We start from the raw sequence: 19,712 nt of genomic DNA on the forward strand, positions 1-19,712 counted from the left end.
ACAACTCCTTTTGTTTCAGTTAAATTAATTTCAGGTCTCTTCTCTGAAAGGAGAACCCTGCTAATCAAAAGGGATATCCTGCTCTTCCAGTGTCCCAAAGCCACCCCATCATGTTGGAGTGGAAAGTCCAGAGCCAGACAGGATCACTTAAAGATTTAGGGAGGGATTAACTCTTTCAGCCAGGATCAGTGGGGATGAGATTGCAACCACAGACCACTTTGAATGGGCTACCAGTGAGCACCAGGAGAGCCACCGAACAAGAACTGTTTTCACTTTCAATATTCTTGAACTTGCACTGGAGAAGAAAGCTGCCCTGCAGAGCCAGTCCTTCTCCAAAGCAGCAAACCCAATATCTTCACCCAAGGGATGAATATGGATGAGAATTTTGCTGGGGTTTGACTATGCTGTTAAAAAAAATCAAATCAAATAAAAAAAATCACTATGTAATTCTGGCATCTGAAAATTTGACAAGTAGAAACTTGATTTTTTTCCCCTGGACCTGATTTTGAAGGAACCTTGTCATTTATATTTGTGACACAAAAATGTCACATTCATTTGCAACAGGGCAAAACACGCTTATTATTCTACATCTCTCCTCGGAGCAGATTTACCTCTTGTAATTTGCAGGGGGTAAACCAACAAAAAAACCCCTTATAATTGGCATGAGCAGGAAATTCAGGGATAAGTTTATAACAGTGTTTCATAGACCTGCTCTGTGGGCAGGGCATTCCTGGAGCCGCTCCGTTCTCTCCTGGTGACCTGTTCCACTTTCCTCGCTCCAGAGCTGAAGGAGAAGCGAAGCTGTGATTTGCAGGCTGCGTTTTGCGTTGTTCCAGCACAGCTATTTATACTCCCGGGGAACAATAGCTGACCTTGGCCCAGCAGCCCGTGCCTGCATTGTCCCGCAGCATTCCCTCCCCAAGGCTGCCAAGCCCTTGGATGCAGGGTGGGGACATCGCAGGGATCATAAACAAAGCCGGGCAAGCCACAACACTCCAGGCTCGACCGGCAGCGTGTCCAAAGCCGGGGAGAGGTGATTTCTCCCGGGGAAAAGCTCCCCTGCTGACCTCTGCCATGGAACCGCTCCTGTGCCATCAGCAACCGTTTGTTCCAAGTGTAAGCCAAACTTCTCCCTGGTGGTTTTCTTCCTGGCAAACAAGCCAGGTGTTGTCCTGGTTTTCCTCCCGGGTTGTTTTTTTGCAGGGAGGAAACTGCAGTTGAAGGGGCGAGTGGCAAACCCTGCTGCCTTCACCCTGGTCCTGGGACAGCCCCTGCGCTGCAAAGGAGGGAGATGCTGCCCTGGGACAGAGCCTGGATCCTCACCGGGAGCTTCCCGGCAGGGCACGCCGGGCACATCCCGGAGCTTTGTGAAAGAGCAGCCCGAGGAGCCGGGGAGGAAGGGTTGGTGAGCGGGGTCACGGAGGGGTGTCAGGAATCCGTCCCGTGGGGCCAGACGGACAAACCTCCTGCTGTCCAGCCCTGCCCGTGGGGGGGCTCCAGGGGCGCAGAGATGCCGGTGCCGCCCCGGACTGGATGTGGAGAGAGATCCCCACCAGAGGGACCTCTTGCTCAGAGCTGGGGAAGCCGGGATAAGCCGTCCTGCTAGGCGGGCTCCATCCATCCGTCCGTCCATCCATCCATCCATCCGTCCATCCATCCATCCATCCTGCCGGGGCTGAGCACGGCGGGGCAGAGGCAGCTCTCGGGCTGTGTTGTCCTGCTTGTCTCAGAGTCAAACCTGCGTTCAGCTCTTTGGGAGCAGAGGCCGGGGGTGCTGGAGCAGGGATGGGAGGCTCATGCAGGCAGCACTTCATCTCCTGCAGGCACAGGGCAGGGTGGATGGAGGGCAGCCCCACCTTGGCTGTGCCCCCTCAGCACGAAGCCATCGCAGCTCCTGTGAAATCTGGCTGTTCACTGAAGTCAGAGCCCCACAGGGACATCCTCCTTGTTCCAGCAGCAGCTGCCACCGGTGCGTGAGAGGAGGGAGATGCAGGAGGGACGAGGTGCTTTTGGCCTCAGGGCTCAGCAAAGTTGCTGAGGAGCCACCAGGTCCTCAGAGCCAGGGCACAGGGACTGGAGCATGTTGGCATGTCCTGCCTTTCACCTTCTACTCCAAATCAAACCTTGCTGACTGAGAGAAAGCACACGTGCCCATCAGACAGACCAAGGTCCAAATCACTGGGAATCACCTTCTTTTTCTACCTGATTTAGACCAGAAGCTTCTATTTGCGGCTTAACTCCAAGGAGGGAGAGAACATTTCATCCCCAATAACACTTGTGTAGGGATTTAATTAAATTCTGATTTTGGGATTTCCCAACCACGGTGAAATTGAATCAGTACATTTGCATAAAGGTGTTGGAGAAACTGGATTCCCCCTCTCCCTCAAAAAACCACTTTCTTGTGGGATCTCCCCATCCACACCTTGGAGGAGAGGTGCAGCACCCATCCATGCCCAAAGCCAGGGAGTCACACACTATTAACCCCTCTGTGGGCACACAGAAGGCTGCATGGACCAAGTGGACATTATCAGAGTGGCTATTTCAGGCTGAACCATTTCCTCCTCCCTCTCCTAATGGGATCCTCAGCTGGTGTGGGGCCCGGGGGCAGCAGGAATCTCTCAAGGAAGCAGCCCCAGCCGCTCTGGTGGGACATTTGTTTTCCCTCTGCCACGAACCTGGGTTTAATTAAGCTCCCACAACAGTTGGATTAGGGGGTTAGATTGTCTCCCAAAATCCCCAGGAGAGCTGCAGACACAAGGAGAGGATACAGAGCTGTGGTTTGTGCCAGCACAACCCCTGCAGCAAACCCCAACCAGCCGCACAAACAGCACCCGGCGCGTCACGGAACACCAGGGAAGGGTGACCCAGCAGCACCCACAGCACCCACTGCCTCCCCATCCCCTCAGCCAGAGCAGCCTCAGAGCAGGACTGCTGGGTTGGGGTTTAATTGCTGATGGTGTTTGCAGAAGAGGTTCAGGGGTGAGTAAACACGCACAAACATTTACGAGGAGCCTGCAATTAATCCCCGTTTCCAGATGGCTTCCTTGGAAAAGCACTGGGATCGCTGCTCTGTCAGGAATAACACTTAGAAACCCTTCTCTGGAGCTGCTCAAAGCACAGAGGTTTCCTTCCAGACCCGCATCCCCAGCACCAGCTGAGGGTCAATTCAGGTTAGAGATAAGGAAGATTTTTACAGTGAGGGTGATAAAACACTGGCACTGGTTCTCCAGAGGACCAGTGGTGGGTGCCCCATCCCTGGAAACGTTCCAGGTGAGGCTCTGAACAACCTGGTCTAGAAAGTGTCCTTGCTCATTGCAGGAAGGTTGGACTGCGTGGCCTCTACAAGGACTCTTCCAAACCAAATCCTTCTGTGTTCTGTCACTCCTGGCTGTTCCAGCCTCCACCTCTCCTCCCTGGCACCACCCAGGCCCCTCTCCAGCCCCCCAGCTTTCACTCAGTGGCACACATGTGCAGATGCTGTTTTGATGGGTGATTAAGCAGCATCTCCCTGCAGCAACCTCCAGGCAGCACTGCCCCAACATCTGCTCCAAACCCCATTTCCCCAGTGCCCCAGGCGTGATTCCAGCACAAAGTCCTGTCTCAGCAGTAGCAGAAGCAGTGATGCTTTAAGGATTAGGTGCTGCCCATTAATGCTCTGCAGGCTTGGAAGAAACAGTTCAACAAAACCCAAAGAGCTACAAGGGGGAAAATATTCCCTATGGCCAAGTCGAACTCCCACTGAAATCCCTGCAAGTGTTTCCAATGGCTCCAAGGGGAATTGGACCAGTCACTGTCTGGGAGACAACCTATAAATGGGTGATGTTTCTGTGTGAGTCATCTATGTATACAGCCAAATTTAGCTCCTTTCTCTGGTGGGTCTTTTGTCTTGTCACTGCTGTTTATAGGAGGAGCTCTGTCCTTCTGTCACCTCAACAATTTAATGACCAGACACTTGGCATCATGCACAGGGTGGTGACTGTAGGCTGCAGAACATGAGGCATCACCTCCTGACTTTCTGCTTGAACGTGAATTCATTTGTTCCTTCACAGAATCAGAGAATTGTTTGGGTTGGAAAAGAGCTTTGAGATCATCCAGTCCAACTGTTGACCCAGCACTGCCACATTCACCACTAAACCACGTCCCCAAGTGCCACATCCACACATCTTAAATCCCTGCAGGGATGGTGACCCCACCACTGGCCTGGGCTGACGACCCTCTCAGTGAAGATCTTTCCTGATATCCAATTTAATCCTCCCCTGGCACAACCTGAGGCCATTTCCTCTTGTCCTACCCTTTGTTAGCTGGGAGAAGAGACCAACCCCCACCTGGCTCCACCCTCCTTTCAGGGAGATGTAAGGAGTGACAAGGTCCCCCCTGATCTCACTATTTCCTTAGGAGCATCACCTTCCACAATAAAAACCTGTCCCCTCCAGTTTGAAATAGCACACTGCCATGAAAAAGAAAGAAGGTTTCAGAAGACTGCACTAGTTTGTGAAAGCATTTTGTTAGGTGGCATCCAAATAAATGCTTGTCTAGACTCACTTCCCAGGGAGTGCCCCCAGGAGGAATGCTGCTCCCCTGGCATCTCCAGCAGTGCTCTGTGCAGGAATTGTCAGGTAGCTGTTGCCATCCTCCCTCACTGATAACTCTGTCTGACCAACAACAAACGAGCATGGAGTGTGGCAAAAGATGTCTGGAAATCCTGCTGGAAAATGGCTTTAAAGCCATAGCACAGCACTCAGCTGTTCCCTGAAATCTGATGAGCAGCCAGGGAACAGAGAAGGAGCCACAGCACCAGCTTTGTACATCCAGACATCAGAAAGTCATTAACCAGGAAATTCTGTAGCTGGAGATCTTAGAAATGTTTAAAATAAATAAGCAGCCTTATCTGTTAAAAGGGTTTAAGCAAAGTGAGGCCGAGGCAGCTCTTCAAGAACACCCACAAAAACAAGCAGCAAGTCCTTCAGATCCAAACCCACTCTTGTCTGCTTCCCCAAACTTCCACTCAAGTCAGTTTAAGGGGATTTAGAAGCACCTGGTGTGTTTTAAGAGGGGATATCTGAACACACTGGCAGAGAAAAGAAGTCCAGTGATGAGAGAGAAGCCCTGAAGAAGCACTGAAGCTCCCTCACACCACGTGTTTGAGACAAAGGAAGTATCAAAAGCTGTAATTACTTGAAGGAAACATTTCCAGAGCCACCAATTATCCAATTAAAATAAAGGTAGATATAGAGAGGACGAACTTGAGGACAAGCAGCAACTCCATATCCCCAAACTGGCTCTCTATAAACAACGTTTTCTGCCAGAAACTGGGCAGAAATCCCCACTTTGAGGGGCAACCAATCTGTGCCCTGAAAATACCACAGTCTCATTTGTCTAGCCTGTGTACAGCCCACGTGTAGCTCGACCACATCACACCAAAGCCAAGGTTTTTTACCAGCCACATCCCTCCCCTCCCTGGGGCTCCAGGAGGACCTCGAAGGCTCACAGACCCAAAGCAGAATGGGATGCTGGCAGAGGGGTGGGCAGTGGTGCCTCTGGACAGTGTAACAGGATCACAGTCAGAAAATGAAAGAAATAAAAAAGCTTTATCTGCTTTGTGGATGTTTTTCCTGCAGGAGCCAGGAGAAGATGGGCTTGGCTGCCTGCCTGCCATGCTGGAAAGCAGATACCCTGCCCACTGGGCCTGTCAAGGCTTCACTGACTGCATCCCACTCCCACATGATTTGCCTTAGAACCACAGGATAATTCAGCTTGGAAAAAGACCTCCAAGACCATCAAGTCCAGCCTTTGACCCAACACTCCCCTGCCCAGTAAAACACATCAGGAAGTGCCACGTCCACTTGTTTCTTGAGCACTCCCAGGGATGGTGACTCTGCCCCCTCCTCTCAATGGAATGGTTGGCCAAGTGTCATCCTAGAAGGTGTTTTATTCCCACATTTTCCATAGGCTACAGCCAGAGGTCCAGCATTAATGTCAGAGGTGGGGAAAGTCATTTTTTCAGGCTGTGGAAACTGGGTGTGCAAGGGCTCGCTGTCACCTCCCTGGATCGTGTCCCCTCCACGCCTCAGTGCTTTTGTTCCACATCTCATTTCTTGGTATTAGAAATTAAATTGCCTTCACTCTGAATGATGAGAGCTCAGAGTTTCTCTGCAGGTAGAAGGAAATATAATAATAAAACATAATAATAAAACATAAACCCTAATGTGATATTACCTCTAAAAGTGTGGTGGAGTGACAGCTCTTTTTTTTTCCCTCCCCCGTAAGTGTAATTTTCAGCTTTGAAAAATTCCATTTAATTAAACTAAGTTAGAGAAACAAAATTAGAATCTAGATAGGTGGGGAAATTCCCTTTCATTTACAATTTTTCTGCTTTTTTAATTGCTTGGCTGAAGACCAAGCAGAGTTCCTCTTATCAGTGCTTATTGTTAATTTTCTTCTACAAACCAAACTCCAGACATCTTCCCTGTAAAAGCAGAATTTACACTGCCAGAATTTACAGTGGCACCAAACTAAAAGCAATAATTCCTGCAGAGAGTGAGCAGATTTCGTTGCTGTCAGCATGTTTTTCACATCAGAGGAAAAGGTTGGACAACTCAAATGTCACATAAGAGGTGAGATCGTTTTACTAGAAGAAAGGACTGGAGGTTCTCAGTCCCCGTGGTATTTTAACAGTTCTGATTCCTCCCTACAAAGCAGCAACCAAAATTATAGAAATATAGAGACAAAATACTCTTAACTACAAATTCTTGTTTGAAAGTTTAGGGACAACAAGACCAGGTCCTGCCAACAGACAGTTCCTCAGTCCCTGTGGATTATTACAGCAGATGTTCAGAATCCTTCCTTCTTTAACCCTGAAATACACTGTGATTTGGGGGAACTGCAGGGAAAAAAAACCCAAGAGGTTATAGGAGAACCCAAGTACACAGAGGGGAACACAGAAATGAGTCTTTCACCATCACACAAGAGCAGAGGCACTTTCAGTCTGCAACCACTAATGAGGACAGGCAAGCTCAGGAAGAGCCCTTAAATCTAAAAGCCTGTAGTTAAAATGGGAAAGGGCCCAGGGGAGGAGGCAGCAGCTCTTAAAAAAAAAAAAAAAGACACCAAAAAACCAAGAAAACTTGAGGAGCTTTGTACCTTGGGACTGTTTTCCTCCAAGAAGAGCCAGAGATAGTGATGCCAAGAGAGCTACATCTGTCCAAGAGAGCTACATCTGTCCAAAGTGGAGCTCCTTTTGTCCCCCACAGTTTATGTACTTGGTGTTGCTGAGCTGGTGGCAGAGGAAGGACTTAAGAGAATTTTTCTCCATTTACAAGCCCACACCCACGTTGTCCCACTTTTCAGAGGAGTAACAGAAAGTCCACCAAGTCCTGCCACTATTTTCATTTGTGCAACAATCTTAATTACATGGCAACAGACACAGATTTATGTTGATGTTTAACAGCTGATGAAGAAATAATTGAAACTAGTTGAGATTTGAAGGAATTCTTGACAAGACCATCAGTGCTGACTGAACAGAAGAGGTTCAGTCCCAGAGGGACTAAGGAAAGCTCCAGTGTGCCAGAACATCATTCCAGTGATTGCTAGAAATGTTAAATTAGGAGCCAAAGGGTGCATGGCCCACGCCTGGCTCTCCATCTGCATCAGCATTCCAGGTTGCAGAGTGGAATGACAAAACCACACAGAGAGCCACAGCCTTTGAAAACCAGGGCCCAGCCAAAGACCTGAGCTTCTTGGTTGCAATAGAAACAAAATATTTGGTGAGTAAAATCAGAGACAAATGCTTTCTTCAAGACCTGAGGGTCACACTTAGAATTTAACATGGTGACCACAACCAAGGGGAAAAAATGGCACATGGTAGAGCACTAGCCAAGAATCTTACTGATGGTGCTGCACTGGGTTTGGTTTTGACCATGAATGAGTGTTCAGGTAATGCTCCATCAATTTTTGGTGTTTTTCTTTTTTTTTTTTAATTCAAATTGAGCTGCATCTTTTTTTCACTGACCTCATTGAAAAGTGGTGTGGAAAGAACCAATTTTTTTTTTAAAAAGTGTCTTGTCTGACATCCCCCAGTGACCTCACTGTTCCAACATCCATTTCTCTTCAGCATCCAGATGCATTAGACTCCAATCCCTCCAGCTCCCAACAGCCAGCAAGAAAGAGAGGGGCTTTTGCAGGAAAATGGGAGTCTAGTTCTCGTTCCAGGAGGTTGGGGAGAGCTGCCCCAGCCTGGAGATCCACAGGGAGCAACAGGAACAGGAGGAGGAAGACGATGCTTGCGCAGCAAAGGGAACCCCCAGCCATCACCTGCTCTCCAACCACCACCTCTGCAAAGCCAGGGGAGCTGCTCTGGATGGCACATCACAGCCCAAACCTGCTCCTGGTCTCTTCCCTGCTGAGAGGTGATGCTGCTCAGATCACCAGCACCTCAGGGTGTGGTGGTCTGGGACTGACAGGTCTTGTTTGGGGCTCAGTGGAAATCAGTCCTGACTCTGCAGGGCAGAGCAAAGGCTCTTCTGCCTAGCATGAAACACTGGTTATTGAGCAAGGGGATCATGATACAGTAGCACATTTAAAGCAACTTTGCAGATGGTGAATAGGCTGCAAAGGAAAACCCAGGCCACACAATATTATAGAGAGAACAAAAGCTTGAAACAGGAATAAATTTAAGGAAATGATTTCTGAAATCCCTGGGCTGTCTGCACTCAGTCTGACCATCTGAAAACCACTGTGCTCTTTCCACAGCTGAAATACTTGACATGCCTGAAGGAACCTTATGTAAACAGGCAAATAACTTGCTTATATTTTCTTTAGCCAAGCTGCCATTTTTTTGTGGCACTGTCTGTGTGTTTCCAAAATGGAACAGAGGAGAGCAAAAGGTACTGGGAGAGACCATCCCAGGGAAACTACCTAAAAATGTGCAAAACACCCTCAACAAGCATAATTCTGCAGCCTCCCCTGCTCTGCTTCTATGGGAGAGACTTTGCTGCCTGGGCAGAACAGCCAGTGCAAAGCAGTAGGCTTTGAAGTCTAGTTTATTTATCTGCCATTAAAATTTGCACTTTCCTGTGAAACACTTCCATGACCTCTCTTTCCAAGTGCTTTGGATGAATATTCTTTTTTCCATTAGCTGCTCAGCATTTGCAGGAGATGCTTGCTTTGGAGAAACCGGCCCGAAGCTCATCCAAAAGGCTACAGTTTGGACATGAATGCAAGAAGGGAATAGCTTTCAGTATTAAAAAGACATTTTTCCATGAATATTTAGATGTCAAGTGAGTAATTGAGCATGTGGAGGCTACTGCTGGGAAGAGATGTCCTGGTGTTAGTTGATGAGCAAAGGTTGTCTGGCCCATCCAACCTCTGGAAAGGACTGGCTGCTGGAGATGGGACAAGTGGAGCTCGACTCCAAATGCCATGGCCTCAGCCCAGCCCTTGCTAATGACTCACTTGGATCTGGGAATGTTCCTTCAGCACAGCTGCCCTCAGGTCCAAGCACTGACATGCATGGTTGGAGTCTTCAGAGGTACAGGAGAGTCAGACCCTGTTCCCAACACCCCCCTCCAGAACAGGGAGTTCAAACACTCCAGGCTCCACCGACGGAGCCTTCTTACTCAAGTGCTGAAAATGGACAAATCCCTAGAGCTTTTTCTCCTTAGAAACACCCACATCTGCAGATGGGGAGCAGCAGAACGACTTGAGGGATGCCAGAGCAGCCTGCAGGCCCAGCAAGTCCATCTGTAGGATCTCTGGGGGGAGAGGAATCCCAGACACCCTGGAGGGAGGCTGAGGACCTGCTCTACCAAGCATGACTTAAACAAGTAGCTTTACCTTTGTTCCCACAATTTAAAGAATGTAGGAGTAGGAGGAAAAACTTCAAGTACCTCCTACATTCACCCAAACCTTCCATTTACTTCTGACATTCCTTCTTTCCCTTCTCCCCTCGGCCTCCCAGGGCCAGGAACATTTCCATGCCATAAGCTGGAAACAATTAAGGCAGAGACAACAGAAAAACATCCTTTACAGATTAGTTCACGTAAGTAACTGCATTAGCCTTTTCAGCAAGCTGTGCCAGAGCCAAAAGGCTCCTGGCTTCAGTGGCTGCAGGAGGTTCCAATTATAGCCACCCTCAAAGAAATGCAATCACAGGCTTGCTGTGAGTGGCAGCGATTCTGCTCCTCCAGGAGTGGTGTGACACACCGAGGACAATCTGACTGCCAGAGACATGGCCATCTATTCTCCAGAAACAAATTACTAGAACCAAGAGAACGTGGATGGAGCTTCTAGTAAACATCATTTCACCACTACCTTGCGCTGGGGGTGGGTTTTCTACGTAAGGCTCATAAAATGCAAGGCATCTGCCCCTGCAAAACGTAGAGTGGGGGAGAAAAATCCTCATTAAAATCCAGCAGATGAAACACAGAACAAATTCCAGAGCCTTTGCCAGATCGAGCCAGCAGCAGTGGCAGCCTTTACAGATGTCTGCATCCCTTCAGCACGGAGTTACAGAGGGACAGGGCACTGCTCACAAAGGGATCTTGTGCCGTGGTTGGAAAGGCCACACTGATGTGGACGTGCAGATGTTCCCTGGGTGGGGGTGCTACAGGTGTAGCAGAGGTGTTACAGCACTGCAGGTGATGCTGAGGCACATAGATCAGGTACAGGAAGGTGTATGTCTGTTTATTTAAACCCTTTGTTTAAATGAAGAAGCAGAATGCCCAGAGAAGCTGTGGCTGCCCCATCCCTGGAAGTGCCCAAGGCCAGGTTGGACATTTGGAGCAACCTTGGATAGTGGAAGGTGTCCCTGGCCAGGGCAGAGGGGTTGGAACAAGGTGATTTTTAAGGTCCCTTCCAACCCCAACTATTCTGTGAGTGTCCCAGGAACAAGGGGGGTAGGGAGGGACTAAGCCAGGAGCTTCTCTCACACCCACACTGGGCAGGGAGGGGCCCAGGGCTGTCACCAAGAGGGCTGTGAGCAGGTACTGCTCAACATTTCAGTTCTGGATGTGGTTAAAAATAACAAGGGAAACAGAAGGTAAAGACATCTTTCCACAGAGCAGTGGGCTGGAAGTAGATAACTCAAGGGTACATCTATGAATAGATCCCTGGTGGGTGGGTGGGGCTCTTTTGGAACAGCAGCACTAATACAAGGTTTTGTTTTTGGATCAGTGTGTGGCACATCCAGCTCCCCAAAGGCATGACTGCCAGGGGCAAGTCAGCCCAGCAAGATCCATGTGCCTCAACCCATTCAGTGAACAAGCCCAGAATTCCTCAGACAGGGGTGCTCAGGCTGCTGGTCCCCCTTTGTCTCTCAGCTGCCACTCAGGATATAATAAAGAAATCTTTCTGATAGTGTCAAAGTTTTGGGTTTAGTGAATCAACACTTCCCAGCAAAGGAGGGTTTACAGGAAAATTCCTAAACCAGACCTAATTTGCTGCTAAATGTAATCAAAATTCCAGGCCAGGTCCTCAAGTGCTGCAGCTCCAGCGCCCAAGGCAAGGTGGAGTGATGCCTCCTCAGCAGTGGCCTGGCACACAGAGCTCTGGCTGCTGCTCTCCTCTCCCTCCTTCTGGACACCCCAGTCTGCCTTCCCCTTAAACAACCCAACCCACAGTGGGCAGCTCCACTTAGATCTGGGACTTGCTCCTTTTCCCACATCTTGCTGCTCTCTCACTCTGAGCCATCTGTAACCTTGTGTTTGGTGAAGGCCAAAGTGTTCATGATTCAATGTTTGTCCTGGTCTGCAATGAGTCAGTTCTGCCTTCCAGGATGTGGTTATCTACTCCTGTGTGGGGTTCTCCACCAAACCCTGCAAAAGAGACTCTTGGTATTGCTCTGTTCCATTCTCTGCCATTCCCTGTGAATCCCATGGAGGTTGGAAGAAAAAATATCAGAATAATACCTTATTAATTATTTATGTTAAGAAAGAAGTACAAAAAAATGGGTAGGAATCAGGCAATGCCCATCCAAGGCAATGGGCAGGGACTAATCTCTAGCCCAAAGCCATAGAGCACCCTGGCCTGGGAAGAGTAAAGTTCCTTCTAAGACATGGTCTTACTTAGAGCCTGGTGGTAGGCAGCCAGAATTTTCTCATCAATTACGCAGGAAATGGATTTAATTGCTGGGCTGGAATTGTAAATAGAGCTCCTTGTCACAGCCATGGCATCCAACCACAGCTCAGTTGCTTTGTCTTTCCTCTGCCTGTTTGGGATGTTGCTGAATCCCTGTGGCCACTGAGACATCTGAGGCTAAACAAGAGTCTCAGGGCAGCAGACAGGGAGGAGCTGAGCCTGTTCCAGCAGTGCTGAGCACGAGGGCACAGAGTCAACCTCAGGTCTGTGTTTCCTCCTTTCTGCACACAAGATCCACGTCCAGGCCAGTGGTGGGTGAAGCCATCGCTAAGGAGTAGGAGAAGCCACACCCGGAGGGAGGGTGCATGAGGAAGAGCAGCCAGGTGAGCACCCCAGCCTCCCACTGTTAGATTTGGGTCTTAGGATGCACAAGAGAGCTCACAGATGGCTTACCCAGTGGCAGTGAAATGCCTGAACTGCTTTCTCAAGCCTCATTTGGTGACACTTGGGGCTCCCAATGCTTAACTCCCAGTTAAGCCCTGCTTAACTCCTAGTTAGGAACGAGACAAAATGTTTCTATCTGCTAAGATATGCCCCCTGACTGCCTACCCATCTGCAGAGGCTCAGAGGAACATTGCTTTTGCACTAAGTGTCTGGTTTAAATTAGACTCAAACTCGTTCCAGGTCCCAGAAATGCAGGACTCGTGACTCAGGCTCTGTCATGCCTGTCCTGGCCCTGGAGAGCCTGGTCCCTCCTGCCAGGCAGGCAAAGGAAAACCCAGAGATGCTTTAAAGGGTCTGGCAGGAGGGTGGTGCAGTGCAAGAGCTGCTCAGGGACCTGCACATCGTGTTGTGCACTCAGGATCTGCCAGCAGAAGACAAGGCCCTGGTGCGGGTGATGCAGGTCTAGGGTAGGAACTCAATTTTCCCAACAGGACAAACACACTTCTGAACAATTCCCAAGGGAAAAGTCACTCAAGTATGACAGCTTGGCTTTCTACATCATGTCTTCAGTGACAGCATAAAAAAAAGAAAGAGGAAATGGCAAAGGGATGTCTCCTCTCAGGGATGGGGAAAGCACTGGCAGGATCACTGCCAGTACCACCTGCCTGGGAGGGATGGAGACTGAACCCTTCCCTTGGCCCCTTGTGCATCCTTCCAGTGACAAGGCAGAAAGACCAAACCTACAAGCTGGGAGTCCAGCACCAACCTGCACAGGTGATCAGCAGAAAGGAAAGGGGGATTTTGGAGGTGAAACTCCGGCAGTTTTCTCATGTCATGAATTTCTGGATAGTGAGTTGGCAATGCAGCACATCCCATTCCCAAGGAAAGCTGGCAGGGACCTCTCAGCACCACGGGTGTCTCTGAGCATCCACCCAGCAACACTCCCTTCATCCCACACCAGGCTGAGACCTTCCTTTGTCACAGCCTTGTGATAAACTCAAGTCCTCACAGGGCTGCCCAGCTGGGAGCTTGATTTCCCACCCAGAATTACAGCTGGTAAAGCCCATTCAAGCAGAAAAGCTATGAATAAAATCACTGCTGAACTCCCCACTTTACACTGCAATAAAGCCTTCCTGAGATCTTACTGCTATCAGTCTCTAAAATTTACGAGAATCCTTAAAACTACAATCTTTCTGCCCCTTAAAATGGATTTTGCTCACCCAAATCCCCCCAAACAGTGCAGTGTAATTCAGTCTGTGCACCCCATAGCCAAGCTCACCATGCACCATTGACCTTTTCCAAAGAAAATTAACTCCCACAGAGGAAGTGGATGAAGGTTTGCTACCAACAGCCAGGAGTCAAAAACAAACAAACAAATTCTCAGCATCAGAAAGCTCTTCTCTTCCCATTAAGGTCTCACAGTAAACAGAATTTAAGTGAAAAAGCCAGCTCAAAAAAAATCCGTATATGGAGGTGACAGAGGGGATGGTAGAGACTGAGTTATTGTAAGGATTCTTCAGAAGACTCCAGGTTTTCCATCTGTATTTCACTTCATTTTGAAGGTGCTTGAACTGGAGAATACAGTTTCAGATTCCATATGCACACTAAGGATATTTGCTTTATTCCATCCCTATTTCAATATCATTGACTAGGAAATGACACGATTCAGTTTGTAAAAACATAATAATGCTTCTTGCCTGAGGATGAATTTAATGAATTCATAACTGGCAGAAGTTGTTTAAAACAGATAATCCCACCAAGATTTAGTGTTACATTTTTTCCGTGTTTCAGTGCTCCAAATTATTATCTCAACACCAAGTAATGAATGGGCAGAAACAAGAAAATCCTAGAAAGGAACTTGAAGAGGGGGGGTGGGGGGAAGGGTCCAAAACATGAAGTACAAGATAAAACAGGCCTCCATTCCCTCAGGTGGCCGTGGCTCCCACCATCCTTATCCCTGGCTCATTGGTTTCCATTCAAGTTGTGTATTTTGGGGTTTTTTTCCCCCTTTTTGTTGAGGCATAACCCAATTTTCTTCTTTAAAGTCAGCTCCTATATCACTGTGCAGACACACTGCTTATAGAAAACAGCCTGGCTGAAAGAACCAAGACTTCAAGAAACCACGAACTTCCCTCAGGATCCGCAACAGTGGAAGCCTGTTGCTATTTAGACTTTTTATTTTCTTTCCTCCCCCTCCCCTCTCAAATCCAGATCTTAGCTACAGTTTACTTTCCCCGCTTAGAAACGTGGAAAAGTTTGTTCAGCTTAAAATTTCCTGTTTGGCATCAGCAGCTGCTGGCTGTATTTATAAATATTTCAGCAGACACTTGGGGGGGAAGGTGGTTACAGTCAGGCACTGGGGCTCTGCACTCCCTCCCTCCCAGCCACAACCCCGCGCTGCCCGGGGTGACCCCCCGGGAGAAGAGGGGCTTGCTGCTGGCTGAGCTGGGTGTGCTGCAAGGCCAGGCTCAGCAGCCTGGCTTCAGGGGGTCTGTTTAAACAGGAAAGTGAAATCACTTGCTAGCAGGATCCAAATATAGTAGCTGGGGAGGAACATTTGGTCAGCAGACCCGGGACCACCTACCCCGAGTGTTGCTCGCGGTGCGTCCCTCGCTCCCTCGAGCATCCCCGGGTTGTGCAGGGCAGAAAGAGCTTTCCAAGCTGAGCATCCCAGCATGGCATCCTCTCCCTGGGGATTCCCAGGCTCAGTTCCCTCTGATTTTCATTGATATGACCTAAAGATAAGCCAGTTGGAGCGAAGGGCAGAAGGAAGAGCCCAGACCACAGAATATGCTGAGTTGGAAGGGACCCATCAGGATCATCGAGTCCAACCCTTACCCCTGCACAGGCCCATTCCCAAGAGTCACACCACATGCCTGAGAGTATCCTCCAAATGCTCCCTGAGCTCTGGCAGCCTTGGGGCTGTGCCCACTGCCCTGGGGAGCATGTTCAGTGCCAACCACCCTCTGGGGGAAGAACCTTTCCCTGAGATCCAACCTGAACCTGCCCTGACACAGCTCCAGCCATTCCCTGGGGGCTGTCCCTGGTCCCCCCAGAGCAGAGCTCAGTCCTGCCCCTGCTCAGGCAGTTGGAACTGCAGGGAGGTCTCCCTTCAGTCTTCTCTTCTCCAGCTGAACACACCAAGTGCCCTCAGCCACTTCTCACATGGTTTCAAATCAAGGCCCTTCCCCATCTTCATTGCCCTCCTGGGGCCCCTCTTGTCTGCACACCTGATAGAGGGCACCTCCCAAATCTGCACCAGGAGCTCTACAGCACAGCACCATGTCTGAGCCTGCACAGGACCGTGGGTGAGCCACCCCACCGTGGCTCACAGTTCAGTGCTGACCCACCTCAGCACCCCATATTTAGGGTCCTCAACTCAAGGCCTCTGCAGCTTCACAAGCATTTCAGAAAAGTTCAGAGCACAGGTCACTTTACCACCATTTCCCCCCATTTCAGGGTTAACACCAACAAGAACGTAAGGCAGGAGCAGCCCGGAAGAAGAAAGCCCACAGAAAAATTCCACAGTCAAAAACTTTCACGGGAGAAGTGACTTTGGGTTCCTCATTTGCTGGTTTTACGTAAATGGAGGCAAAATATGCTGAGCAAATGCAAGGCATCGGTGCCTCACCCCCAGCCTGTTTCCGGCCCTACCAACAGCACCTCCAGCTTCTTAAAGAGCAGCATTTCCTGCGCCTCAAGTGCTCGCAGATGGTGCTGTCCTGGAGCGCTTTGTGCTGATGCCTCCCAGTTCCCTTCGCTTGGCGTGACCGTCCTGCAGCTTGGCTTTGTTTATTCCACTTTTTCCTGCTCTCTGGTTGTAAGCTGAGGGAAGGAACCGGCCTCTTTTGCTCCTTTAATCACTGGCTGGTGCCAGGGCACGTCCTCGGGGCCGTGGCAGGGTGTGGCACTGCCATTCCTGGGAGCAGGGATTGCAAAATGAGGTCCCTTCAGTGCAGGAGTCATAGAATGGTTTGAGTTGGAAGGAACCTCAAAGATCACGTAGTTCCAGCCCCCCTGCCACGGGCAGAGACACCTTCCACTAGCCCAGGATGGAGGTACCGTTGTCAGGGACGGGTCTGTAAATATTTGTATCTGAGCACTTTGGGTTCTGAGTGATAAGAAGGTGAGGATCTGTTTGGCTGTGAGTAGGACCAGACACAGCCAGGCTTGGTCCAGCCAGACTCCCAGCCTGAACTCTGAGGTGCCAGCTCCAAGCTGGAAGCCACAGCTCCACATGGAGGCTGTGTGGTGTCCAAAGCCATGGACACCACTGACAGCACTGGCAGGAGAACACACAGAGTGCTAAATACAGGGATTAGGGTGCCTACAGTTTATAGCAAATGGCTGTGCCTTCAGAGTACTGTTTTAAAAACAACCTTAGGTATAATTTCATGTCTGTTGTCGTGGTCATCAGGATGCTTCACCTTATTCTCTGGCTCTCCCTTCATGGAGGTTGGTAACTTCCCAAGTGCTGCATGGACAAAGGTAGTACTGTAATACTTGGGGATTATCTGGGATTTCCACCTAAAGGTCACTGAGAAAGGTCACTTATCCCCACTGCAAACTTTGAAGCAAAGGCAGAGAGCTAGAAAAGCTGCACAGCAGCACTGGGGGAAATCCTGAATTCCAGGAATTCACCCTCCTGCCTCTGCAAAACTAGAAATTCAACAAAAGCCCTGAGAAGGCTTCCAGCTTCTGCACTATTATTTTCCAAACAGGATATGTTGATCCTTCTCCCAGAAGTAGCAATTAAAATATAATGAGTTTTGCATTTGCCAGCTAATAGGGCTTGATTCACAGGCTGCAGGTGAAAGAAATGAAGATACGAGTTCAGAAGTCAGACCAAGACCTGTTGGAAAGACTGAACAGAGAAAGAAGAGACAGCTGGCAAGTCAAAAGCTGAAGAAACTGCCAAGCTCCCAGGAAACCTGCAGGAAATCCAAGGGTAAGTGGAGCAGGACAGATGTGCCTGGGCATTCTGGAAAGAATTTCTCAGTATGTCATGAATGGCAGCACCCAGCAAACCAACCCTTCCTGCCACCTTCCTTTCCAGGAGGTGAAAACAAACCCTCAGGAGGGTCACTCTGCCCTAGCAGGAGGATGCCCTCACGTGGCACAGGGTGCTGCCTGGCTCACCAGACACTGATACCCCTCTGCTCCTGCACCCAGGACCCCTCCTGGGAAATGTGCTGGGCTTTTGCAAAGTGTTTGATCATGAAAGCTTTACAAAACAGTAAGGTATCATCTACTGTTGGAAAGAAAGTCCCCCTTAAATATTTTTCTTTGGAGAAGTTGCAGATTTCTGCAAAAGCTCTCAGATGTGTCACTGAAAAGGGCTAAAAACAAGCAAACAAAAATAATACAAGAGTTGCCTGAGCCACAGCTGAAAGCCTCTGATCCCAGCTGCTCCTTCAAGCCTACCTTTCACCAGCACTAACACTGCCCTCAGTTTTTCCTTCTGCTCCTCCTGGGAGCCCAGCTAACAGTGCAACAGCTGTCCAATAAATCACGTGGACAAACAAGAATTCTCCTGCAGCACAAAAGCAGGGGGTAAGAGCAGCTTTCCAGCCATGGCACGTGGGTGGCTTCACCCCTGTGTCCAGGTGACCCCTTCCAGGGGCCATCCTTCTGCAGCACATCTGGCTGGGATGCCTTGGCTGCCCTCGAGCCCTGACACGGGCAGAGGCTTTTCCCTTTTCACCCCTCACCTCCCGAGGCACAGGGAGCTGCCATCACCCACCTCCCCACAGCCCAGCACCTGGGGCAGGTCAGCTCCAAACCTCTCCCACAAGCCAAGCAAACAGCACTCCCAGATTCCCACGGCACTGGAAGAGCACGTGTTTTCCACCACCTTCTCCCCGGGACAAGGCTCAGCCCTGCTTTCCCTCTTGCTTTAAACATCTCTGCAGGAGGCCACCAGAAAGGAGAAGAGCTTTCTGGAAGAAAAGCTCCCCTGGTTCATGCCTCAGGATGTAAATAAGCAAAACCACCACACGAAGCTTCCCAAAACACAGCGTCTCACATTCAACATTTGATTTTCCAGCCCTTCAGAGGCACCACTTTCTGTTCGGTGCTCCAGCCCCGGGGGGCACTGGGGCTCCACAGGCACAGAGGAGACTCACAAGCAGCAGCCCAGACATGATGGCATCATTTCAGGACTTGGAGCACACACTTAAAAGCTGTATTTTTCCTAGCTGGATTCCTGCATACATTTAATTATTTTGCTGAACCGGAGCCACTGCGAGGGCTTAGAATCCTCATTCTAAAGAAGTAAACAAGGGCAGCTGCACATCCCTGCAAATTTTCATTAGAAAAACACTCTCGACTCCAAAGGAGGGAAAAAACAAGACTGTCCTCCAAAAGGCTCTTATCTGCTGTCAGTTTAGCTCCTTTTGCCCCAGTCCTGGCTCAGGCTCATGGGGACATTCACCCCCACACTGGGTTTCAGGTGCTTCTTCCCTTCCCTGAGTGCTGCTGTCTGGACTCCTGCAGCTGTGGGGTGGGATGGGATTGGCACACAGGGGAGCTCCCAGCCCTCCATCCCACCACAGCCCTTGGCTGGGACATCCCTCAGGTTCCCACACCCAGCTGGGCCCATGGGAGCTCTGTGCCCCTCAGCCAGCACTTCCCCAGGGGAGTTATGTTTCGCCTCAGCACCAGAAACTTCCTTCTTCCTTTCACTTCCACATTAAAAAAAAAAAAAATTAAAAACATTTCTTCAGAAAATGACAAATGAGTTTTTGTTGCCATCGTCTCAGGACTCCTCATTTCCCCATCTTCCAGCTGCTCTCCTCTTGCTTCATCCCTGTGCACCCCTTGGAGGCTGAGGCATTAACATCTGACTCCCCTTGCAGGATAAGGTTCATGGATCAACATCCGTGGGGAAAAACATGCCCAGAGTGTCACTGAGTCAAAGTGGGGGATGCAGTCCCTGCTGATCAACTCCAGCAGCTCAACCAGTGCCGTTGATCTGATCCATCTGGGTGTCCCTCCCTGAGCACAGAGGGCTGAGAAACCAACTCAGAGCAGGGAAAGGGAAGGGATTTGGTAATCTCAAGAGTTTCCACCAGCACAGACTGTCATCTGGAAACACCAAAAACCTGGGGGAGTTCCAAGCAGGGAGCCTGTGGGAAGGCACCCTGGGATGGCTTCCCAGGATGTGGGATCCCAGGGAAATTAGAGAGCCAGCACAG

The sequence above is a fragment of the Myiozetetes cayanensis genome, unplaced genomic scaffold (genome assembly GCF_022539395.1).
Source record: "Myiozetetes cayanensis isolate MyiCay16 unplaced genomic scaffold, myiCay2020 scf17, whole genome shotgun sequence".
Taxonomy (NCBI): domain Eukaryota; kingdom Metazoa; phylum Chordata; class Aves; order Passeriformes; family Tyrannidae; genus Myiozetetes; species Myiozetetes cayanensis.